Source organism: Dermochelys coriacea, chromosome 2 (assembly GCF_009764565.3).
Source record: "Dermochelys coriacea isolate rDerCor1 chromosome 2, rDerCor1.pri.v4, whole genome shotgun sequence".
Lineage (NCBI taxonomy): Eukaryota > Metazoa > Chordata > Testudines > Dermochelyidae > Dermochelys > Dermochelys coriacea.
This window is the reverse complement of record NC_050069.1, coordinates 4,021,058-4,047,161: the sequence shown is the minus strand read 5'-3', so window position 1 is coordinate 4,047,161 and position 26,104 is coordinate 4,021,058. Positions and strand designations below refer to the sequence as shown.

The window sequence follows — 26,104 nt, the reverse complement described above, 5'->3', positions numbered from 1 at the left end:
ACAGTATATATTAGGGGGACAGAAATATGAATACATAAAAGAAGAGGAGATTGATTAGTTCTGGGTCCCAGTGGGGGAATTGAGCCTGCTGGTGTGGAGCATATGTAATCACATCTTCATCATCACCTTCAGAAACTCGTGCAAAGATGGGGGCAGGAGGCACATTGGTCCCAGCAGGCATGGAGAGAGGAGGAGAGGTATATGCTACCAAAACTGCCTCAAAATCCTCCAGCTCCAGCATCACTGACAACCTGTCCCTCAGCTCCATATGGTGCCTTTGCCAATGTGGTAATTAGATTGCACTGTGCCCTTGTTATTCCGCACATAAATAGCCACCTCCTTACAATGCTTAGCTTCCCCTTGACAACGCTACCATAGCGGGGCATCTGGTGTGCGATAGCTGGTGAAATGGCAGAGAGCGTTTCCTTGTGGGTTTGACAGCTCAGGGCTGTTATAGGTCTGTAATAATCTCACTAATCTAACTGTAGCTCTGCCTCTCCCATCCCAGGCCCCGGAGCCCTTAACCCACACAGTTTTATTTCAAGAAGATGGAATTGCCAAGGATCCTACATCAGTCTCTAATGGGGGAGTAACCTAGAGGCAGCCAATAGCCACTGAGCTGCAGGGAATGTTTGGAGCCAGGCTTCAGTCATGAATTAGCCCTGGCAGGTTTTCAAGCAGCCGTTCCTCTGACACAAATATATATATATATATGCACATAAAAGTGATGCATTGATAGCAGATCTGTGCTTCTGAGTACTGAAAGATTATGAGCCAGAAAATGGTAAATATACTAGGAGTTAGACAGTAACCCCCTGGGGAGGCTTCCACCACCATTGGTCAGATCTAAAAGGCTAAATTCTCTCCTCAGCCAGAGCCAAAGTTAGCCAGATTTGTGGGTTGGGGGTTTGAGAGAAGGACTAGTGGATAAAGGGGAACCAGTTGACAGAGTTTAATGAGAGAGACAAGGTGGGTGAGGTAATATCATTTATTGGACTGATTTCTGTTGGTGAGAGAGACAGGTTTTCAAGCTTGACGTCTTCAGGTTGATCACAGCTAAATACAGGTGGGACAGATTATTTAGCATAAGTAGTTCATACATATTTCAAGGAACCATTCAAGATGAAGTGTCCTGTTGACACCCCTCTAGTCATAAGGGAAAAGGAAGAAAACAAAAGCTGAGAGCGGGGTTTAGGTGGGTTATAGTTTGTTGTAAATAAGCTATAAAACCAGTGTCTCTATTCAGTTCGTAATTTTTAGTATCTAGCAAAGTTATTAATGTAAACTCCCAGGCTTGTCTTTTGAAGGTGTTGTGCAGACTTCCCTTTAGGATGAAGACTCAGAGGTCAGATATAAAACAATCACACTATATCTGACCTCAGTCTTGAAGGCCATCTGCACATCTTCAAAAGACCAGCCTTACCCATCCGCCTTAAATCCTAGCCATTCTCCCTGTGTACATTTGAGATTGTTGGATACAAGACACTGTAGAACTTCCTGGGTGACAGGATGGACCCTACCCTGGAAAGGGTGACGGCTAGAAAAGGGCTATATCCATCTCAGAATTGAGAGTCCTGAAAGCTCACATTGCTGCTGTAGGGCATCATCTGTTTGTTTGTTTATATTGCAGTAGCCCCTGGAGGCCAGGGACCCATTATGCCAGACATGATACAAAATACGTCCCAAGCCCCAAAGAGCTTGCAGTCAAAGCACAAGACTGTAGACAATAGGTGGATAAAACAAAGAGGGAGGAAACTCAAGGAAACAATGAGCAGATACTTGTCATCATAAAAAACCAGTGATCCCAACAAATCACGGAGGCTGTGTTCCGCAGGATCAGCCCACATACAGCCTCAGTCCTTTTCTGGTGCTATCCTTCATTGCCCTATAATCTTTGGCTTTGTGCCATGTTTTCCAAATGCAGTACTCACATGTGGGGTCATTTTTACAACTTGAGGATCCTCCTGATGTACTGGAGCATGTATTTATAGTGAGTGTAGCTTGTTATGAACTCGTCCAGTGTCTGTGTACTCCTCTAGCTGGAACGGAAGTCTGATGTACAGCTGTAAGCTACAAGGGTGTTTATTAGCCTCCAGGGGTTTATCCATGTTTGGAAATGATTTAGTCTCATGGTTACTGTTCATGGCTGCTTGTAATTTCCTCCAGGAGATCTTAATTTTTTTATTCTCTCTTGATCAGCTAGTGGGACTGGAGGAAGTTTAAATACTGGTTAAAAGCGTAAACAGTTTGGAAAGGAATAAAAACTTCAAACTAATATTAAATGTATATTTGAACTGAGAAGAAAACATGGTTATCACTCTGCCTGTTATAAGACAAAACACATATATTGTAGAAGTAGACTGGAGCAAAGCAATGAAAAGGTATAAGCATCAGGAATTTAGGATGATATATGTTGGAAAGAGTAGACCTACAAATACAGTATAATATATGAAATATGTCGTAGATTCCATTAAGTGCTCTTTGTTCTCTCCATCCCATTCCACAAGGAAAAAGAGGAACTCTAAAAAGCAGCCAATTAAAAAATATAAAAGGAAATACATTTTATGCACCACATATAGTTAACTGTGGGACTCACTGCTGCAGGATAATATTGAGGCAAATAGCTGAGTGAATTTCACAGTTCTTTGAATGTTCTTTGCATATTCCCACTAATGGGATACTCCAGTTGGTTCAGCCGGGTTCAGCTAGCAGTAGTCAGAGTGTTCACGTGCCTTCCTCGCCTCTCCCTTCAGTGAACATTGAACATTCCAGGGCAAGGTTATAAAAGAGGGCGTGGCAACTGCAACCAGCTGAACGGATGAGGAACTGTTCTGTGATGCTCCCTGATCTGTAGCTTATTAGTTGATTAATTGTTTTATAGTTAGATTGTTAGCTTATTAGATAGTTAATAGTTTAGTATTCAGTTCAGTTAGCTGTAAATCATTGGTTCGCAAATGGCGGAACTGAAGAATAAAAAAATCCCGGTTTTAAAAGGTGTGTGTCAAGTTTGGTAGTGTTTCCAGCGTCCGGCACACATGCCAGAAATGTATGGCCTGTGTGATACAGCAGGTCATACTAGATCAGTGGTTCTCAAACTTGTGTACTGGTGACCCCCTTTCACATAGTAAGCCACTGAGTATGACCAACCCCTTATAAATTAAAAACACTTTTTTATATATTTAACACTATTATAAAAGCTGGAGGCAAAGCGGAGTTTGGGGTGAAGGCTGACAGCTCGTGACCTCCCCATGTAATAAGCTTATGACCCCCTTGGGGTCCTGCCCCCCCAGTTTGAGAACCCCTGTTCTAGATGATTTCAATGACTTCTTATTTAAACAAACAAGGTGGGGCTTGTTCTCCACGATTGTGCATAGAGGCAAGGCATCTTTGAGATTGGTGTACAGAACAAATGTTCACCCAATAGCAATTCATGTACTGGGGCAACAAAACACGACTGCAGCACCACATCTGTTATATACTCTTCCCTTGGACGCTTTGACATTCTCTGAGGGGAAGGGTGAGGGAGGCATGTGAGTGAGTACAACATCTGCTCACTAGAGTTGTACCTGTTCAGGCTCCACCCCAGGAGCGTGAATGTGCATAGCTCATCTCAAAGATCCTCGGTTACAGGTGAGGAACCTTCGTTGATATGGTTTGAAAATGGTGGCTGTACTGGTAGGAACTCCATCGTCCCTCATGTTTCAGGGAATACGCTGGGATCTGGAGGAATTCCTTTCCCCCCAGCCCTGGTACAGTATTGTACAATTAGGGGGATTATGGGGTGGGGGCGGCAGGATGTTTACACTTTCCTTCAGACTAGGATTCAGCATTGGCCTCTCAGGCAACATATCAGACTGGATGGACCTTTTGCTCTGTTCCTGTGACAATTCTTATGCTCTTGCTGATGACAGCTGAGTCTGCACCCACCTTCGTCTTGTGGTGACAATATCATTTTAGTAGGTTAGATTATGCTCCAATTTTCTCCCTCGTGCAATCTCAGGATGTAAATCAGGCCAGGATCTGGCTTCCATTAAGCCAATGACAGCATGCTGCTGTTCTTTCCGGCAGCAGTAACGTCATCTGTTATCCATCACTCTTAGTGCACTAGTTGGGGAATACTTAAATATTTTTGGATACACTCCCATCTCCCTCTTCAGAGATAGTGAACAAAGAACACCCTTGTATTAGATGCCTCACCTGAGGCACACAGTTAGAGGCCAGCAGCCTTCCAGCATGCAGGAAGCACAGCCAGGTAGTATAAATGTAACCCTTCTGCCAGACCAAGTTGATAGCAGCGAGGGCTGGGTTCAGTACATAGGGGTTCCTCTCAACAACACAATGCAAAACTGGCTCGAGCCTCCACCCAGTGACCTGGGAAAATCTTGCAAACACTCCTGGGCGCCTCAAAGAGGCAATACTTCCCCTCTCGCAAGAACAGAGTCTCGGTGTAGCAGAAAATCTTTGACATGAGGTAAACGACATCAGCATTAAATTGGGAAAACACCACAACTAGGGTTCATAAACCAAACCATGAGCAAAGACCCACCCCAGCAAATTGGGCCGTGTCCTTTCCCTTTGGTTCTTGAGTCCAGCAACCCAAAAATCTCTGACCCTGGTCAGTGCAGCCCCAGAGTGCAAAAGTTTATTTGCACAGTTTTACCTCCCAGCCTGGGCGGAAATTTGGGGGTGTTAAGGGGCACCTTACATGGTCCGAGGTCAACTGCCCCACCTCTCCGTGGGGTTCTGCTGCAGGCTTCACTGCAACCAGCCGTCCCGTGAGCCGCTCCAATTGCCCCGCGAACTGCTCCACTCCACCAGCCATCCCATGAGCTGCTCCAGTTGCCCTGCAAACTTCTTCGCTCTGCCAGCTGCTCCACCAGCCATGCCGCAAGCTGCTCCAGCTGTCCCACAAACTGCTCTGCTCCGCCAGCCGCTCAGCAATATATCTTCAGGCCCCCCCCACTACCTAACACAGCACTCAGTGATTTCAGCTCTTAGTGAGGTTCGCTCTTTAGTGATTTCAGCTTGTAGTAGGGGAACCTCAGTGCTGGTACACCATTAGCCCAAAGTGAATTCAGCTCAGCAGCCTGTAACTAGACTCCTGAGGGAATAAAAATTAGCTGTGATGTTCCACAATGGCAAGAGAGAGATGCAATTGGTGTTTCAGGCTCTCAGAAGGGGTAAACATCACCAGGTACAAATCAAATCCAATCCAATCCAATCCAATCCAATCCAATCCCAGCCCAGCCCAGCCCAGCCCAGCCCAGCCCAGCCCATCCCTACCCCCCCCCCTCCCCCAACCTCTCTCAATTCACTGGGTTTTGGAACCCATGTCCCTTGTCTAGCAAGTGCTACTTAGTTGATGGCGAGTCCCTCTGTCATAAAACAGTTCCACTGTCCTTGATTCACATAATCAGAGTAACAACACTTTATTCTTCCTGCTCCAATAACAGAAAAACTGGGGATCCCACAGCAGCCAAAGTGACCATTTGGGCTGCTGTGGGCTCATGCTAGGTGGGGTGGGTGTGCCTATGCAAACAAGATCAGCCCCTGAAGTTCTTTTCCACAACTCGCCACAGTTCATCACCGGATGTCAGGGTAGAGCTCATCCTGACTCTGCTTACATAAAGAATGGCTGCTTACCTAACAGTAACCATGGCTGTTTAAGTGTTTGTCCATATGGATCCTGTTTCTGGTGCACATATGTGTAGTTCACCCACGTGGAGCACACACAGACCAGAAGTGGGATTCACATGGCATTATTCTGGTTGCAAACTCCTTGCCGAGAGGCTCCTGCTTCAGAACATCCCTAGGGCATGGGTGTGTTTAACACTAACAGACCCATGCTCTGAGAATTGAGGTATTCCCAGGTGTAGCTAGAAGCAGAGCACTTGGCTGCTATGCTGAGCTGGTTGCGCTCCATCCTTCCTTTTGCCTTCTCACCTCTCTTGGTTCCTCCCTTTTCACTCCAAAACACTTATAATGTGGAGGAACAGCTTAGCGAGGTTCAGGACTTACATGCAGAATTTTCAGGAGAAATGTCCAGTTTGTGCAATAGGCCAGGTACTATAAAAACATAAGAACGGCCATACTTGGTCAGACCAAAGATCCATCTAGCCCAGTATCCTATCTTCTCACAGTGGCCAACACCAGGTGCCCAAGAGGGAATGAACAGAACAGGTAATCATCAAGTGATTCATCCCCTGTCGCCCATTCCCAGCTTCTGGCAAACAGAGACTAGGGACACTATACGTGCCCATCCTGGTTAATAGCCGTTGATGGACCTATGCTCCATGAATTTATCTAGTTCTTTTTGAACTCTGTTGTAGTCTTGGCCTTCACAACATCCTCTGGCAAGGAGTTCCATAGGTTGACTGTGCATTGTGTGAAAAAATACTGCCTTTTGTTTTAAACCTGCTGCCTATTAATTTCATTTGGTGGCCCCTAGTTCTTTTGTTATGAGAAGGACTAAATAACACTTCCTTATTTTCTCTCTCCCCACCAGTCATGATTTTATAGACCTCTCTCATATCCCCCCTTAGTCGTCTCTTTTCCAAGCTGAGAAGTCCCAGTCTTATTAATTCCTCCTCATACGGCAGCCGTTACATACCCCTAATCATTTTGTCCTTTTCTGAACCTTTTCCATTTCCAATATTTTTTTTTGAGATGGGGCGACCACATTTGCACGCAATATTCAAGATGTGGGTATAGCATGGATTTATATAGAGGAAATAAGATATTTTCTATTTTATTATCTATCCCTTTCTTAATGATTCCCAACATTTTGTTCACTTTTTTGACTGCCGCTGCACATTGAGTGGATGTTTTCAGAGAACTATCCATAATGACTCCAAGATCTCTTTCTTGAGTGGTAACAGCTAATGTAGACCCCATCATTTCATATGTAGAGTTGGGATTATATTTTCCAATGTGCATTACTCTGCATTAATCAACATGGAATTTCATCTGCCATTTTGTTGCCTAGTCACCCAGTTTTGAGAGATCCTTTTGTAGCTCTTTGCAGTCTGCCTGGGACTTAACTATCTTGAGTAGTTTTGTATCATCTGCCAATGTTGCCACCTCACTGTTTATCCCTTTTTCCAGATCATTTATGAACATGTTGAATAGGGCTGGGCCCAGTGCAGACCCCTGGGGGACACCACTATTTACCGCTCTCCATTCTGAAAACTGACCATTTATTCCTACCCTTTGTTTCCTATCTTTTAACCAGTTACCAATCCATGAGAGAAACTTCCCTCTTATCACATGACTGCTTACTTTGCTTAATAGCCTTTGGTGAGGGACCTTGTCAAAGGCTTTCTGGAAATTTAAATACACTATATCTCCTGGATTCCCCTTGTCCACATGCTTGTTGACCCCCTCAAAGAATTCTAGTAGATTGCTAAGGTATGATTTCCCTTTACAAAAAACACGTTGACTATTTCCCAACAAATTGTGTTATCTATGTGTCTGACAATTTTGTTCTTTACTATAGTTTCAGGTTTACCAGCCTATAATTGCTGGAGTCACCTTTCGAGCCCTTTTTAAACATTGGTGTCACATTAGCTATCCTTCAGTCATTTGTACAGAAGCAGATTTAAATGATAGGTTACAGACTACGGTTAGTAGTTCTGCAATTTCACATTTGCGTTCCTTCAAAATTCTTGGGTGAATACCAGCTGGTCCTGGTGACTTATACAGTTTAGTTTATCAATGTGTTCCAAAACCTCCTCTAACGACACCTCAGTCTGGGACAATTCCTCAGATTTGTCACCTAAAAACAGTGGCTTAGGTTTGGGAATCTCCCTCACATCCTCCACCATGAAGACCGATGCAAAGAATTCATTTAGTTTCTCCGCAATGGCCTTATCATCCTTGAGTGCTCCTTTAGTATCTCGATCATCCAGTGGCTGCACTGGTTGTTGAGCAGGCTTCCTGCTTCTGATGAACTTTTTGCTATTACTTTTTGAATCTTTGGCTAGCTGTGCTTCAAATTCTTTTTTGGCTTTCCTAATTATATTTTTACACTTCATCTGCCAGAGTTTATGCTCCTTTCTATTTCCTCATTAGGATTTAACTTCCACTTTTTAAAGGATGCCTTTTTGCCTCTCACTGCTTCTTTTCCTTTGTTGCTTAGCCCCGGTGGCTCTTTTTTAGTTCTCTTACTATGTTTTTTTAATTTGGGGTATACAGTTAAGTTGAGCCTCTATTATGGTGTCTTTACTTTTGGCGCTGTACCTTTTAATGTCTGTTTAACTAACCTCCTCATTTTTGTGTAGTTCCCCTTTCTGAAATTAAATGTGACAGTGTTGGGCTGCTGTGGTGTTTTCTCTGCCAAAGGGATATTAAATTTAATTGTATTATGGTCACTATTACCAAGAGGTCCAGCTATAGTCACCTCTTGGACCTGATCCTGTGCTCCACTTAGGACTAAACCAAGAATTGCCTCTCCTCTTGTGGGTTCCAGGACTTGCTGCTCCAAGAAACAGTCATTTAAGGTGTCAAGAAACCTTATCTCTGCATCCCGTCCTGAAGTGACATGTACCCAGTCAATATGGGGATAATTGAAATCCCCCATTATTATTGAGTTTTTTATCTTTATAGCCTCTCTAATCTCCCTGAATCACTATCACCATCCTGGTCAGGTGGTCAGTAATATATACTTACTGCTATATTTTTATTATTTCGAGCATGGAATTACTATCCAGAGAGATTCTGTGGTACAGTTTGGTTCATTTAAGATTTTTACTTCATTTGATTCTACGCTGTCTTTCACATATAGTGCCACTCCCCCACCAGCACAACCTGTTCTGTCCTTCCAATATATTTTGTACCCTGGTATTACTGTGTCACATTGATTATCATCATTCCACCAAGTTTCTGTGATGCCTATTATATCAATATGCTCGCTTAATACGAGATACTCGAGTTCACTCATCTTATTATTTAAACTTCTAGCACTGGTATATAAGCACTTTAAAAACTTGTCACTTTTTAGCTGTCTCCCATTACATGATGTAATTAAATGGGACTTTTTTTCATTTGACTGTTTCTCATCAGATCTGCATGCCCCCACCCCATATGTCCCCCACCCCATCCTCCGACCCTCTTTGGATGCAAACGACCCTTAATGCAGCTGAATTGCTGTGGTTCTCCTGTGCAAGTGCCCGGCCAGGTGCTAGGATTCATATCCTCCTGCATGCTGCAGAGCTCAGTTCCTTGGCACCTCTCTGTGCAGCACAGTAGAGGGGATTTTAAGACCTGATGGGGGCAGGCTGGAAAAGTAATCATGGGGTCCGCTACTACATGGATTCCCTGACCCAAACCCTTGTGAAGAGGGCAAACAGGGGCTCCAGCTGCTGCTATAGCCTATCCCCAAGGGGCTGAGAAGAGGCTGCTCAGCTGCTCCAGTTTCGCAGAGAATAGTCCTTTCCCCCACTCCCTATTCTATCCCCTGTACAAAGCCTGTGTGCTTGCACTTTCTGTGAGGGTTGCAGAAATTGTCCATAACAAAAGGATACCCAATCAGACAGCTTTGAGCAGGGGGTTGGACTAGATGACCTCCTGAGGTCCCTTCCAACCCCGATATTCTATGATTCTATGACACTTCTGTTCATTGGGTGCAAGTGGGATCAGTGTAGCACCAGGATCAAATGTGATCCATCAAGTTCTACAGTAAATCAACTTGGTTTCATCCTTCATCTGAAATACAGATGTGCAGCCTCTGGGGATTGCAGATCCCAGCGTGCAATGCAGCCTTTTGCTCAGAGTAAGCTTCCATTCTGATGAAGAAGCGGCATTGCATGCTGGGACCTGCAGCCTCTGTGTGCAACACCTCAGTCTGTTTGGTTGTCTGCAAACTCAGGCTGCTGTCTGTGGTATCGCTGCTCTTGGTTGGGCAAATCAGATTCAGTGGCATGATTATAACCTTTCATTTTCATATGATATGCATGAGATTTAGCAGGTGAAATTTCAGCTCAGATGATTTTTGAAGAGCAACTGACCAGACTTGTTGAGAATGGGAAGTGTCTTTGGAAGCCCTGACTGTGCTGCTTGTTGCTAGAGAAAGTGATGATACAGGAGTATCACCCACAGCAGAAATGCAGCTCTGCCAGGGAGTGGGTGTCCCTGAGTCTGTTGGCAGTTGGCTTGGTGATGGCCCCCAGTTCTCATACCATGTTACCTAAATACCTTGGGACAATGATCATGGGATGAAATTAAAAGAAGGAACACTTAATACTAATATTCTGCCTATCTCCAGTGCCACTCATCTGTGGATCTCAAAGCACTTTAGAGGCGTCGAAGAGGCCTCCATTGGTTGAGTACTATGTCCAGTTTTGGACATGATGGCGAGAGTCCACAGGCGAGCAACAAAACCAATAAAAAGTTTAGAAACTGTGAGCTGTGAGGAAAGGTTGTAGGAATTGGGTGTGCTTACTCGAGAGCATAGGAGATGGAGGAGGGACCTGATAAGTCTTTTCTTCATGTTCATTGAGGGTAGGACACGAAGGAATCATCTTAATTTGCAGCAAGGGAGATTTAGATTAGATATTAGGAAAATGTTTCCAACCCTAAGGAACGTTAAGCACTGGAACAGGTTATCTTGTTCGGTTGTGAAATTCCCATCATTGGAGGTTTTCAAGAACAGGTTAAGAAGTTAAGAACATCTATCGGGGGGGGAGGTGAGATGGACTTGGCCTTGCCCCAGCATGAGGGGATGAACTAGATGGTCTCTTGAGTTCCCTTCCAGCCCTACATTGCTATGATGAAGTCTTGCAACAGCCAGAGCAGCAGGGGAATGTTTGCCCTATGTAACAGATGGGGAGACAAAAGCCTAGAGGCAAAGTCATTCTCATAAAGTCAAAAGGTGAGTCTGTGTCAGAGTGAGGAAGAGAACTGCTGATCTCCTGATGTCTAGGCCCATGGATTATCCTCCTGCCCTGAGAGTGAGCAGTAAGAAGGACTTGCTGATGATGGGAGTACACGGAGACAGTCTCCCAAGGGAAGTGGGGGAAACCTTATCACATGAGGCAGTTGAATCTTGTGTGGACAAACCACTAGTAATGAGCAGTGGGGCAATCCTGCACAGGCAGGGAGATGGGGCCCAACAAGTTTCCACTCTCTAAAATCTCTGGTTCATGTTATCCCTTGGACCTATTGACCCTCCCTACAAGTACCAAATGTTTTGGGGATAGTTCACTCCTGTGAGTAAAAGAAATGTCGTTTTATTTAAACAACGGATCAGGCAGCAATTCAAACCCTCCATACATGCTCAGTGCAGCAAGAGGGATCAAAGCCCTTACATGTAGCTCTCTGAGTGGTTTTCTCACTACTTCCCCTGCACCCACCTGCTCTCATTTTCTTCCTGCTGCTGTTGGTTTCCCTGTTGCCTCTGCCCCTTTCCATCTCACTTTGGCTCGTCTTTGCCCTGTTCTTCTCACGCAGAGCACAGAAGAGTGAGGCCTCAGCAGCGATGAGATATTGCACTGGGCAGAGGCCCCAGTAAAAGCAAAGCGATATAGCCGTTCTTGATGTCACACCTGAGTGGGCCCCAGTGGAAAACACAGCTGTGAAGTGACAAAGGAAGGACAATGGATCCTTCCAAATCAGAAGCAACAAATAGTCCGAAGCCTCTGTATCAATCCCAGGGCATATTTCCAAACTGGCAAAGATTCTGACGAAAAGAAATAAGCTTCACTGCACAGAGTGCCTTAAAGCGTTTCAGTGTTTGCAGAGTCAATGTTCTTAAAGGTCATTCAGCTGGGAATCTGGCTTTTGAAATACAGGGCCAGCTTCATCCCTGGGGTAACTTTGTTTAGCGGGAGGAAAGACTCAGCAGCTACTGTTTGTAACTGTTAGGACGGCCCTGTCTGCCCCAGGAGATGAGGGTCGTTCATGGATGCTCTTTACACAGCTTTGCAGAGGTCCATCCTGCCCATGGAAAGGCTCCCAGGCTTTGTGAGTCTATCCATGTGTCTCTCAGTCACACGAGGCTTGTAGGCATGCTGCTCACCTCAGCAGCAGTAAAACCGTGCTCCTGTAGAAGCATGTTGGAGTTTCCTGTTTTGTTCGGAGATCTTCCTGCTGCTTGTGCAGTGAGGCTTTGCCACCAAATGCCCTGCGCAGAGACGTCATATTGTGGATGAGAAAATAACAGTAGCCTAAGACTTATGGACAGCTCTGAACTGGAGCTTCAATTTGACAGCTAGATTTGCAGATCTGGGATCGTTTCTTTTCTGTGTCGTACAGCCCTCAGCACGATGGGGGTTCTGAACCCAGAGAGGGTTATGTATGCTACTAGAATATACATATTTAATAATAGTAGACTGAAGAGTTTAAAAAGCAAAACCTGTGCCTATGTCTTCATCTGTATCTATGAATCTGTAAATCTAATTTAGCTAGCACTGAATGCTGCCCGCTGAGGGGCAGATCCTCGGCTGATATAAATTGTCAGTGCTAGGTTGAAGTCCAATGGACAGTTTGCACCAGCTGAGCAGCTGCCTTGAGTGGTGGCTTAGCGATAAGAGAGAGGAAAGGTAAGAACATAAGAATGCCCATACTGGGTCACTAGACCAGTGGTCCATCTAGCCCAACACCTTGTCTTCCGACAGTGGCCAGTGCCAGATGTTTAAAAGGGAATGGACAGAACAGGGCAATTATTGCGTCATCCATCCCCTGGCATCCAATCCCAGCATCTGGCAGTGAAAGGCTTAAGGACACCCAGAGCATGAGATTGTGTTCCTGACCATCTTGGCTAATAGCCATTGATGCCCTTATCCTCCATGAGGATAAGCCACTTTCACCTAAGACAAAGAGCGTAGCAATTGTAAATGTCATCAAGCTTGATTTGCAAAGGTTGGGAATGGGAGATGGGTAGTAAGGTAACCATATTACCTTTTAATATGTGTATTATGGTGGTGCCTCAAGGTCCCAGTCAGGATCAGGGTCTTGTGTTAGGCTCTGTACAAACAACTGCTTGATGGGATGTTAGATAACACAGCGGGGCCTGCAGCAACCAAGCCCTGATCTCAGTGAAGGACCTGGGAAAACTCCTATTTGTCTTCAGAGATGCAGGATTGGGCCACTGGAGACCAAGATTTTTCTTCTCCAATCAGGCCAAGGCAAAAGAAGGCTCTGCCATATCCCTGACTCCCAGAGCTGGAAATAGATCCTTGACCTCCCGATTCCCTGGGCCCCTGCACTCATTCATTGACCTTGCCCTAAAATAAGGTGTTAGGGGATATGCTGCTTTGAAGTTGTTTCTCCTCTTCAGCTGCTCATTGGTCATGTCAGCATCCCTCCCTTCATCTGTCCCCCGGCCCATTCTCCCATCTCCTAATGTGATCTGAACTCAGCGGGCTCAACGGGTAGTGGTCAATGGCTCAATGTCTAGTTGGCAGCTGGTATCAAGTGGAGTGCCCCAGGGTCGGTCCTGGGGCTGTTTTTTTTCAACATCTTTATTAATGATCTGGATGATGGAATTAATTGCACCCTCAGCAAGTTCGCAGAGGACACTAAGCTGGGGGAGAGGTAGATACGATGGAGGGTAGGAATAGGATCCAGAGTGACCTAGATAAATTGGAGGATTGGGCCAAAAGAAATCTGATGAGGTTCAACAAGGACAAATGCAGAGTTCTGTACTTAGAAAGGAAGAATCCCATGCACCGCTACAGGCTGGGGACCAACTGGCTAAGTAGCAGTTCTGCAGAAAAGGACCTGGGGATTACAGTGGATGAGAAGCTGCATATGAGTCAGCAGTGTGCCCTTGTTGCCAAGAAGGCCAACAGCATATTGGGCTGTATTAGTAGGGGCATTACCAGCAGATGGAGGGAAGCGATTATTCCCCTCTATTCAGCACTGGTGAGGCCACTCCTGGAATATTGCGTCCAGTTTTGGTTCCCCCTCTACAGAAGAGATGTGGACAAATTGGAGAAAGTCCAGTGGAGGACAACGAAAATGATCAGGGGGCTGGGGCACATGACTTATGAGGAGAGGCTGAGGGAACTGGGATTGTTTAGTCTCTGGAAGAGAAGACTGAGGGGGGATTTGATAGCTGCTTTCAACTACCTGAAAGGGGTTTCAAAAGAGGATGGAGCTAGGCTCTTCTCAGTGGTGGCAGATAACAGAACAAGAAGCAAGGGTCTCAGATTACAGTAGGGGAGGTTTAGGTTATATATTAGGAAAAACTTTTACACTAGGAGGGTGGTGAAGCACTGGAATGGGTTACCTAGGGAGGTGGTGGAATCTCCATCCTTAGAGATTTTTAAGATCCGGCTGGACAAAGCCTTGGCTGGGTTGATTTAGTTGGTGTTGATCCTGCTTTAAGCAGGGGATTGGACTAGATGACCTCCTGAGGTCTCCTCCAACCCTAATATTTTATGATTCTATGAACCTACCGCAAAAGTTGAATGAGGTGTAGAACCAAATCCTGCTGAAAGTCCCTCCTGCTTTTGCCTCTCCCTAAAGAAACCACATTGTGTCAGCGTAGTCACGCTAGCTCCATCTTGTAGACCTGCAAAGATGATCAATGGCTTTCATGAGCTTCTTTGGAGGATGGGCCCAGGGTGTGGTGATGTGCAGGTTGCAGGCTAGCTGCAGGGCTGGGGGTACAGAACTGCAGTGGAAAGTGTGCTTGCCTGGGACTTGAGCCCTGGGTTCAATTCCCAGCTCAGCTACAGACTTTCTGTGACACCTTGGGCAAGTCATTTAGCCTCTCCGTGCCTCTGTTCCCATCGGTAAATAGAGAGAACTCTTCTCTGCCTCCCCAGCGTGCTGCAAGCATACAATCCGTGAACAGCTGAGAGATGCTCAGATACTACAGTGATAAATCAATGGAAACTTAGCGCTTTCCTCTCTTGCTGTTCTTTCTGTGGTGGTGTTGTGGGCATCACCGTGTGTCTGGTCACTAATAGTAATCATGGCATTTATAGGGAGCTTTTACATTAAATGCACTTTACAGACATTAACAAAGAAATTCCCCCAACAGCCCTGTGAGGTGGGCAAAAAACTCTGTATTTAGACAGCAAATATTATCTCTGCTCCTATGTATGGAACACCTTCCTTGGGCTGCTGCTGATCCCTTCTCAACACCACCGCTTCAGGATTGCCCACAGGAAATCAGCCAGGCTCAGAGGAGCTAAGTGGAGGAGAGAGGGGATTGCACCTGTTTATGGACATAACTGCATTTGCTTTTGTTTATTATTTTGTATCACTGTATATTAAAAATGTATATATTGGATCATCTCCCTCTCTAGTCTTCATAATCTGTTCATCTTCTTAGATCGTAAACTGGTTGGAGCAAAGACCATGTTTGTATGTTTGTTCAACACTTACTACACCAGGGCCCTAGTCGAGGCTACTATAATATAAATAAAAATACTCTTTGTTGCTGAGGAAACTGAAGCAGGGGAAGTGACTTGTGCAAGGGAATTGGTTTGGGAGCTGGAATTAGAACTCAGGATTTCTTGATTTCCAGTTGAAGGCTTAAGCCACCAGACCTCACCTCACTCTGCCCTCTGGGCCAGCTGTTATTTTTAGGGATAGTTACGTTTCCTGGATTTATGCAAAAATCCCATCATACATAGAATCATAGAATATCAGGGTTGGAAGAGACATGAGGAGGTCATCTAGTCCAACCCCCTGCTCAAAGCAGGACCCATCCCCAACAATGCTATAATCGCTATAATCACATTCTGTAATCGCTATCAGTTTTTGGTTTAAATACATTTATCTTTACAACTGGTCTACATTTCCTAGACACAGCTAATTTTAAAGGCACACTGACAAGGCCTCCCATTTCAAATCAGTATTAATCTCTAGTGCTTTGCAAATAAGAATTAACTTCCTCTCACTCTCTGTCACAGGGTGTATGTCATAAGGGCACTATCTGGTCCCCATGGAATAGGTTTCTGGTCCATGACTGGGGTATCTATGAGCTACAATGATCCAAATAATTTAGATGTTAATTTCAGCTCTGCTTTCCCCGCACCTTGCTCAATGATTGTTTGTAAGGCAGAAGGGGGCCCTAGTGTTTGGAGTGAAAATCTCTGTCCTTTCAGCTTAGGGTAGTTCACACTTCCTGTTCTAGGCCCTGGTTCAGGACAGCACAATCAGTGCATCTTAAGCACATGCTTATGTGATGTCCTGAACAGCAATGCTTTCCTGACTCTGACCCCTACACTCTACTTTTGTGGGAAAGACATGCTGAATTTGGGGTTTTTCCCCCTCTGCCTAGTCATTCCCTGAGTTCACAGCCCTTTAAAGTAGGCAAACATCAATTCCTTTTACCAGTGGGAAAACTGAGTCGTGGAATGATTTGACTAAAGTCACACTGGAAATCTGGGGTAATGGTGGAAATAGAATGTGAGTCTCTTGACTCCTAAGGCTTTTGCCCCAACCACAAGACTTTCCTCCTTTCTTAAAGTTGCACTGTGTTAGCCAACTACTGCTGGTTATACCCAAAACCAATCTCTCCAATGCTGTTGAACTAACATTAAAAACACTGTACCTCTCACCGTAGGTCCTACACACAAACACATCTGCATATGTTGTAGAGTGCACATGTGCAGGACGCTCTGCCTGGGAGACATTCAGTGAGAGCAGAGCTGGTTTTGTGACCCCCTTCCTGTAAAGTTGGTTACTCTGTCACTATGGAAAGATGAAGTTTTCTCGTGAAGTTCTCTGACCAGTGGCCTTCTCCATGAATGCACCATGTTCACATTCCCACCTCCCCTGGATATCTGTCTTTTGCCAGAACACATTTATTTTGAGCTGTTGGGAGCTAGTGAGTATTTTCACACAGCTGCAGAATGTGTCTCAGATGAGATGTAAAAACCAAGGACCTGTTCACCTGTGGTTAATAAAGCTCCTACAGCCATTTTCACAAAAGTAGGGTGTCAACCCCAGCTTCTTGGCCAATTTGGAGTATTGTATTCTGTCTGCCTTCCATTTCTAGTGGATATAGGAATTTTTTCACAAAAAGAAAAGGAGTACTTGTGGCACCTTAGAGAATAAAAATTTATTTGAGCATGAGCTTTCGTGAGCTACAGCTCACTTCATCAGATAAATTCAATGGAAAATACAGTGGGGAGATTTATATGCACAGAGAACATGAAACAATGGGTGTTACCATACACACTGTAACAAGAGAGTGATCACTTAAGGTGAGCTATTACCAGCAGGAGAGCGGGGGGCGGGGACGGGGACTTTTGTAGTGATAATCAAGGTGGGCCATTTCCAGCAGTTGACAAGAAAGTCTGAGGAACACCCATGGAAAAGAAGCCCTTGAGAAATTCCACCATGATTTCAACAATTTCCATCCCACCATCAACCTCAGCCTGGACCAATCCACACAAGAGATCCACTTCCTGGACACGACGGTGCTAATAAGCGATGGTCACATAAACACCACCCTATACCGGAAACCTACTGACCGCTATTCCTACCTAAATGCCTCTAGCTTTCATCCAGATCATACCACTCGATCCATTGTCTACAGCCAAGCGCTACGATATAACCGCATTTGCTCCAACCCCTCAGACAGAGACAAACACCTACAAGATCTCTAACATGAATTCTTACAACTACAATACCCACCTGCTGAAGTGAAGAAACAGATTGACAGAGCCAGAAGAGTACCTAGAAGTCACCTACTACAGGACACGCCCAACAAAGAAAATAACAGAACGCCACTAGCCATCACCTTCAGCCCCCAACTAAAACCTCTCCAACGCATCGTCAAGGATCTACAACCTATCCTGAAGGACGAGCCATCACTCTCACAGATCTTGGGAGACAGGCCAGTCCTTGCTTACAGGCAGCTCCCCAATCTGAAGCAAATACTCACTAGCAACCACACACCACACAACAGAACCACTAACCCAGGAACCTATCCTTGCAACAAAGCACGTTGCCAACTCTGTCCACATATCTATTCAGGGGACACCATCATAGGGCCTAATCACATCAGCCACACTATCAGAGGCTCGTTCACCTGCACATCTACCAATGTGATATATGCCATCATGTGCCAGCAATGCCCCTCTGCCATGTACATTGGTCAAATTGGACAGTCTCTACGTAAAAGAATAAATGGACACAAATCAGACGTCAAGAATTATAACATTCAAAAACCAAAGGAGTACTTGTGGCACCTTAGAGACTAACAAATTTATTAGAGCATAAGCTTTCGTGAGCTACAGCTCACTTCATCGGATGCATTTGGTGGAAAAAACAGAGGAGAGATTTATATACACACACACAGAGAACATGAAACAATGGGTTTATCATACACACTGTAAGGAGAGTGATCACTTAAGATAAGCCATCACCAACAGCAGGGGGGGGAAGGAGGAAAACCTTTCATGGTGACAAGCAGGTAGGCTAATTCCAGCAGTTAACAAGAATATCAGAGGAACAGTGGGGGGTGGGGTGGGAGGGAGAAATACCATGGGGAAATAGTTTTACTTTGTGTAATGACTCATCCATTCCCAGTCTCTATTCAAGCCTAAGTTAATTGTATCCAGTTTGCAAATTAATTCCAATTCAGCAGTCTCTCGTTGGAGTCTGTTTTTGAAGCTTTTTTGTTGAAGGATAGCCACTCTTAGGTCTGTGATCGAGTGACCAGAGAGATTGAAGTGTTCTCCAACTGGTTTTTGAATGTTATAATTCTTGACGTCTGATTTGTGTCCATTCATTCTTTTACGTAGAGACTGTCCAGTTTGGCCAATGTACATGGCAGAGGGGCATTGCTGGCACATGATGGCATATATCACATTGGTAGATGCACAGGTGAACGAGCCTCTGATGGTGTGGCTGATGTGATTAGGCCCTATGATGGTATCCCCTGAATAGATATGTGGACAGAGTTGGCAACGGGCTTTGTTGCAAGGATAGGTTCCTGGGTTAGTGGTTCTGTTGTGTGGTGTGTGGTTGCTGGTGAGTATTTGCTTCAGATTGGGGGGCTGTCTGTAAGCAAGGACTGGTCTGTCTCCCAAGATCTGAGAGAGCGATGGCTCGTCCTTCAGGATAGGTTGTAGATCCTTGATGATGCGTTGGAGGGGTTTTAGTTGGGGGCTGAAGGTGATGGCTAGTGGCGTTCTGTTGTTTTCTTTGTTGGGCCTGTCCTGTAGTAGGTGACTTCTGGGTACTCTTCTGGCTCTGTCAATCTGTTTCTTCACTTCAGCAGGTGGGTACTGTAGTTGTAGGAATGCATGATAGAGATCTTGTAGGTGTTTGTCTCTGTCTGAGGGGTTGGAGCAAATGCGGTTATATCGTAGCGCTTGGCTGTAGACAATGGATCGAGTGGTATGATCTGGATGAAAGCTAGAGGCATGTAGGTAGGAATAGCGGTCAGTAGGTTTCCGATATAGGGTGGTGTTTATGTGACCATCACTTATTAGCACCGTAGTGTCCAGGAAGTGGATCTCTTGTGTGGACTGGTCCAGGCTGAGGTTGATGGTGGGATGGAAATTGTTGAAATCATGGTGGAATTCCTCAAGAGCTTCTTTTCCATGGGTCCAGATGATGAAGATGTCATCAATGTAGCGCAAGTAGAGTAGGGGCATTAGGGAACGAGAGCTGAGGAAGCGTTGTTCTAAGTCAGCCATAAAAATGTTGGCATACTGTGGGGCCATGCGGGTACCCATCGCAGTGCCGCTGATTTGAAGGTATACATTGTCACCAAATGTGAAATAGTTATGGGTCAGGACAAAGTCACAAAGTTCTGCCACCAGGTTAGCCGTGACAGTATCGGGGATACTGTTCCTGACGGCTTGTAGTCCATCTTTGTGTGGAATGTTGGTGTAGAGGGCTTCTACATCCATAGTGGCTAGGATGGTGTTTTTAGGAAGATCACCAATGGACTGTAGTTTCCTCAGGAAATCGGTGGTGTCTCGAAGATAGCTGGGAGTGCTGGTAACGAAGGGCCTGAGGAGGGAGTCTACATAGCCAGACAATCCTGCTGTCAGGGTGCCAATGCCTGAGATGATGGGGCGTCCAGGATTTCCAGGTTTATGGATCTTGGGTAGCAGATAGAATACCCCAGGTCCTGGCTCCAGGGGTGTGTCTGTGCGGATTTGTTCTTGTGCTTTTTCAGGGAGTTTCTTGAGCAAATGCTGTAGTTTCTTTTGGTAACTCTCAGTGGGATCAGAGGGTAATGGCTTGTAGAAAGTGGTGTTGGAGAGCTGCCTAGTAGCCTCTTGTTCATACTCTGACCTATTCATGATGACGACAGCACCTCCTTTGTCAGCCTTTTTGATTATGATGTCAGAGTTGTTTCTGAGGCTGTGGATGGCACTGTGTTCTGCATGGCTGAGGTTATGGGGTAAGCGATGCTGCTTTTCCACAATTTCAGCTCGTGCACGTCGGCGGAAGCAGTCTATGTAGAAATCCAGGCTGCTGTTTCGACCTTCAGGAGGAGTCCACCTAGAATCCTTCTTTTTGTAGTGTTGGCAGGAAGGTCCCTGTGGGTTAATATGTTGGTCAGAGGTGTGTTGGAAATATTCCTTGAGTCTGAGACGTCGAAAATAGGATTCTAGGTCACCACAGAACTGTATCATGTTCGTGGGGGTGGAGGGGCAAAAGGAGAGGCCCCGAGATAGGACAGATTCTTCCGCTGGGCTAAGAGTATAGTTGGATAGATTAACAATATTGTTAATCCTTGTTAATATTGTTATTGTTAATCTATCCAACTATACTCTTAGCCCAGCGGAAGAATCTGTCCTATCTCGGGGCCTCTCCTTTTGCCCCTCCACCCCCACGAACATGATACAGTTCTGTGGTGACCTAGAATCCTATTTTCGACGTCTCAGACTCAAGGAATATTTCCAACACACCTCTGACCAACATATTAACCCACAGGGACCTTCCTGCCAACACTACAAAAAGAAGGATTCTAGGTGGACTCCTCCTGAAGGTCGAAACAGCAGCCTGGATTTCTACATAGACTGCTTCCGCCGACGTGCACGAGCTGAAATTGTGGAAAAGCAGCATCGCTTACCCCATAACCTCAGCCATGCAGAACACAGTGCCATCCACAGCCTCAGAAACAACTCTGACATCATAATCAAAAAGGCTGACAAAGGAGGTGCTGTCGTCATCATGAATAGGTCAGAGTATGAACAAGAGGTACTAGGCAGCTCTCCAACACCACTTTCTACAAGCCATTACCCTCTGATCCCACTGAGAGTTACCAAAAGAAACTACAGCATTTGCTCAAGAAACTCCCTGAAAAAGCACAAGAACAAATCCGCACAGACACACCCCTGGAGCCAGGACCTGGGGTATTCTATCTGCTACCCAAGATCCATAAACCTGGAAATCCTGGACGCCCCATCATCTCAGGCATTGGCACCCTGACAGCAGGATTGTCTGGCTATGTAGACTCCCTCCTCAGGCCCTTCGTTACCAGCACTCCCAGCTATCTTCGAGACACCACCGATTTCCTGAGGAAACTACAGTCCATTGGTGATCTTCCTAAAAACACCATCCTAGCCACTATGGATGTAGAAGCCCTCTACACCAACATTCCACACAAAGATGGACTACAAGCCGTCAGGAACAGTATCCCCGATACTGTCACGGCTAACCTGGTGGCAGAACTTTGTGACTTTGTCCTGACCCATAACTATTTCACATTTGGTGACAATGTATACCTTCAAATCAGCGGCACTGCGATGGGTACCCGCATGGCCCCACAGTATGCCAACATTTTTATGGCTGACTTAGAACAACGCTTCCTCAGCTCTCGTTCCCTAATGCCCCTACTCTACTTGCGCTACATTGATGACATCTTCATCATCTGGACCCATGGAAAAGAAGCTCTTGAGGAATTCCACCATGATTTCAACAATTTCCATCCCACCATCAACCTCAGCCTGGACCAGTCCACACAAGAGATCCACTTCCTGGACACTACGGTGCTAATAAGTGATGGTCACATAAACACCACCCTATATCGGAAACCTACTGACCGCTATTCCTACCTACATGCCTCTAGCTTTCATCCAGATCATACCACTCGATCCATTGTCTACAGCCAAGCGCTACGATATAACCGCATTTGCTCCAACCCCTCAGACAGAGACAAACACCTACAAGATCTCTATCATGCATTCCTACAACTACAATACCCACCTGCTGAAGTGAAGAAACAGATTGACAGAGCCAGAAGAGTACCCAGAAGTCACCTACTACAGGACAGGCCCAACAAAGAAAACAACAGAACGCCACTAGCCATCACCTTCAGCCCCCAACTAAAACCCCTCCAACGCATCATCAAGGATCTACAACCTATCCTGAAGGACGAGCCATCGCTCTCTCAGATCTTGGGAGACAGACCAGTCCTTGCTTACAGACAGCCCCCCAATCTGAAGCAAATACTCACCAGCAACCACACACCACACAACAGAACCACTAACCCAGGAACCTATCCTTGCAACAAAGCCCGTTGCCAACTCTGTCCACATATCTATTCAGGGGATACCATCATAGGGCCTAATCACATCAGCCACACCATCAGAGGCTCGTTCACCTGTGCATCTACCAATGTGATATATGCCATCATGTGCCAGCAATGCCCCTCTGCCATGTACATTGGCCAAACTGGACAGTCTCTACGTAAAAGAATGAATGGACACAAATCAGACGTCAAGAATTATAACATTCAAAAACCAGTTGGAGAACACTTCAATCTCTCTGGTCACTCGATCACAGACCTAAGAGTGGCTATCCTTCAACAAAAAAGCTTCAAAAACAGACTCCAACGAGAGACTGCTGAATTGGAATTAATTTGCAAACTGGATACAATTAACTTAGGCTTGAATAGAGACTGGGAATGGATGAGTCATTACACAAAGTAAAACTATTTCCCCATGGTATTTCTCCCTCCCACCCCACCCCCCACTGTTCCTCTGATATTCTTGTTAACTGCTGGAATTAGCCTACCTGCTTGTCACCATGAAAGGTTTTCCTCCTTCCCCCCCCTGCTGTTGGTGATGGCTTATCTTAAGTGATCACTCTCCTTACAGTGTGTATGATAAACCCATTGTTTCATGTTCTCTGTGTGTGTGTATATAAATCTCTCCTCTGTTTTTTCCACCAAATGCATCCGATGAAGTGAGCTGTAGCTCACGAAAGCTTATGCTCTAATAAATTTGTTAGTCTCTAAGGTGCCACAAGTACTCCTTTTCTTTTTGCGAATACAGACTAACACGGCTGCTACTCTGAAACATTCAAAAACCAGTCGGAGAACTCTTCAATCTCTCTGGTCACTCAATTACAGACCTAAAAGTTGCAATTCTTCAACAAAAAAGCTTCAAAAAACAGACTCCAACGAGAGACTGCTGAATTTGAATTAATTTGCAAACTGGATACAATTAATTTAGGCTTGAATAGAGACTGGGAGTTGATGGGTCATTATACAAAGTAAAACTATTTCCCCATGTTTATTCCCCTCCCCCTCCCACACACACACTGTTCCTCAGACGTTCTTGTCAACTGCTGGAAATGGCCCACCTTGATTATCACTGCAAAAGGTTTCCCGCCCCACCCCAGCTCTCCTGCTGGTAATAGCTCACCTTACCTGATCACTCTTGTTACAGTGTGTATGGTAACACCCATTGTTTCATGTTCTCAGTGTATATAAATCATCTCCCCACTGTATTTTCCACTGAATGCATCCGATGAAGTGAGCTGTAGCTCACGAAAGCTTATGCTCAAGTAAATTTGTTAGTCTCTAAGGTGCCACAAGTACTCCTTTTCTTTTTGCGAATACAGACTAAGACGGCTGCTACTCTAAAACCTGACATTATGCAAGGATTTTTTTCATCACTTCCTGGTTTACCCTATGGTGTAGCATTGCTGTGCTTAGTTAAATAGCAGTTATTTCAGCCAGAGCTGGCTGCATTTCATTGCTGAGTGAAGCATCGCATGCAAAAAATAGTAATGAAAGCGCACCATGTAAACAAAGATGAAATTGTTTGCTGCATGTATAAAGAGACTGATGTTCATAGCTGCCTTAATGCTTTCATTCCAGTGTTCTTATTAGAATATGAATACTGGGTTAAATTCTGTACTACTTTATATTCTGTACAACTAATGGCTTGAGTAGTCTTTGCAGCTCTCCGGTCTCACCCCCTAAGTCATTTTCTGTCAGGTTAGACAGCTTTGTATCAGTGCAAACAGTGACAGTGCACTTTATATACTACTAAGAGCTTGTATATACAGGAAAGCTAGCATGGTATAAGGTAAGGTGTGAATTTAAACCATTTAGTTACACTGGTATAGCCCCCTGTGTAGAAAACCTTATTTGGATATAAAAGTGCCTTTTTTCAATCTGGCTTAGGTTGCATGAGTCAAGGTATAGGCTAAACCAAAAAAAGCCACTCTCATAGCAGAATAAGAATGTCTACACTGAGGGTTGTACCAGTAAAGCTGTGCCATGAGAGACAGGCTAAGGCAGTGACTTCCAAGGCTGTGCTGGGCACTGATGTATTGCATACTGTGTGCAGAGTATGTATTTGGGGAGGAAGAATGATCTTGTCGTTAAGGAACAGGTCTGGGTTTTGACGGTGGGAAAATCACTTCCCTTCTCCCTGCCTCAGTTTCTGCATCTGTAAAATGGGAATGACAGTTCCCTACAGGGACGTTGCAAGGTTTAGTTCATTAATGTTTGTAAAGTGCTTTGAGGTCCTGAGATAGAAGGCGCAAATGTGTAGTGCAAAGCAATACTGATTGTTCTTAGGGTGTGTCCAGAGGGCAGTTATTGTATTTGGCGGAAAGCTTTGCCATCAACTCTTCGCGGAAAAGCCTAGAACTTCATGTGCAAGTTCCTGGGATCCAAGCCTTGGCAGAACCCTTTTGTGCCTGAAGACCTAACTGGGTCTGGAAGCCCTTCCAAAATACTAGACTCCCCAGGCACCTAATGGGACCTAGCTCATGCTACTCTCCTTTCCCAAGAGCTGTCTGCTATAGTATTTGCTGTGGGTGGCACCCCGGTTTCTATGGTGCCTTCTCCATACTCCAAATCACATGTTTAAGAGTGGAGAACCCCACTTCCTCCCACAGGTCTATCCCCCTTCCACGGCTTCTGGGAGGCAGGCATTAACCCCACAAATGTATGCTGCATTTGGACATAAACCAGTGACTTTATCTGGGCGGGGCAATACCTCGATGAGTGCAAGGAGCCATTCGGCAGCTCCTACATGGAGTCCCCCCCCCCCAGCAATAGCACAACATCCTGAGTCCGCGGTGCCTAAATACAGAGCACTGCTATCGAGCCTGAGTAACAGTCCAGACTGCCCCAGCTCCAATGCCAGAAGAGGGTTCCTCTACCCCTGCAGGGATCACTGGTGCTTGGGAACAATGCCAGCTCTGAGTGGTGATTCCTGCTCTCTGCTGTGTTGTTGGGTGTCTGTCTCTGTGGTTGCCATGATGGTCAGGTCTCCTCCGCTGTGTCTGGACCACGCCTCTCGTCTGGCTACAGCTGTGCCCTGACCTGTTCAATGTGCCAGTCCCCAGCGCCCCAGATCCAGGCTGCATCTGGGTCTGCTCCCTAAGGCAGCTGTAGCAGCTCACTGCCCAAGCCCATGGTCCTCTTCCCACCACCAGAGCCAACCAAATGTCCTGCAACCAATCCCCTGTCCCCACTTGGGCCGGGCTGAGCTCCTGCTGTCATTTGCTTCCAATGAGAGGTAGAACTGGCGTGGGATTTCCTCCCAGCCCTTTAATCAACCAGGACTGGGGCACAGGGGCCAGGTCCCCTCTCTGCCCACCCATGAAGGTGAGGTGGAGGGCTGGTGCTTGTACACTGCTGCTACGTGCCTAGTGAGTGTGGGGCTCCACAGCGCAATGTAGAGAAAAGCCACAAACAGATGTCCGTACAACAGGCATTCTCAGTGCTATAGCGAGCCTGTAGCAGGGCAGAGTAAGTTGGGCAGGACAGGGAACAAAATCCTATGCAAAGTAATGTCCAAAGCCTGCCTGTCTGTATGGAGGTTTTAAAGAACTAAGTTTTTCCAGGCCACAGTCTGTTGGGTGAATAACCGCCTTCTTGTGCAGCATATTCCTCTTGAATGTGGTTATATTTCTGCCTAGTACAGAGCCA

The 26,104-nt window shown here is 45.6% G+C and overlaps 1 protein-coding gene across 3 annotated transcripts in view; it reads left to right on the top strand.

The window, feature by feature from the left end:
- Nucleotides 1–26,104, top strand: part of ARHGAP39 (Rho GTPase activating protein 39) — a 430,201-nt gene that overhangs the window by 254,078 nt on the left and 150,019 nt on the right. The gene's annotated exons all lie outside the window — the stretch shown is intronic.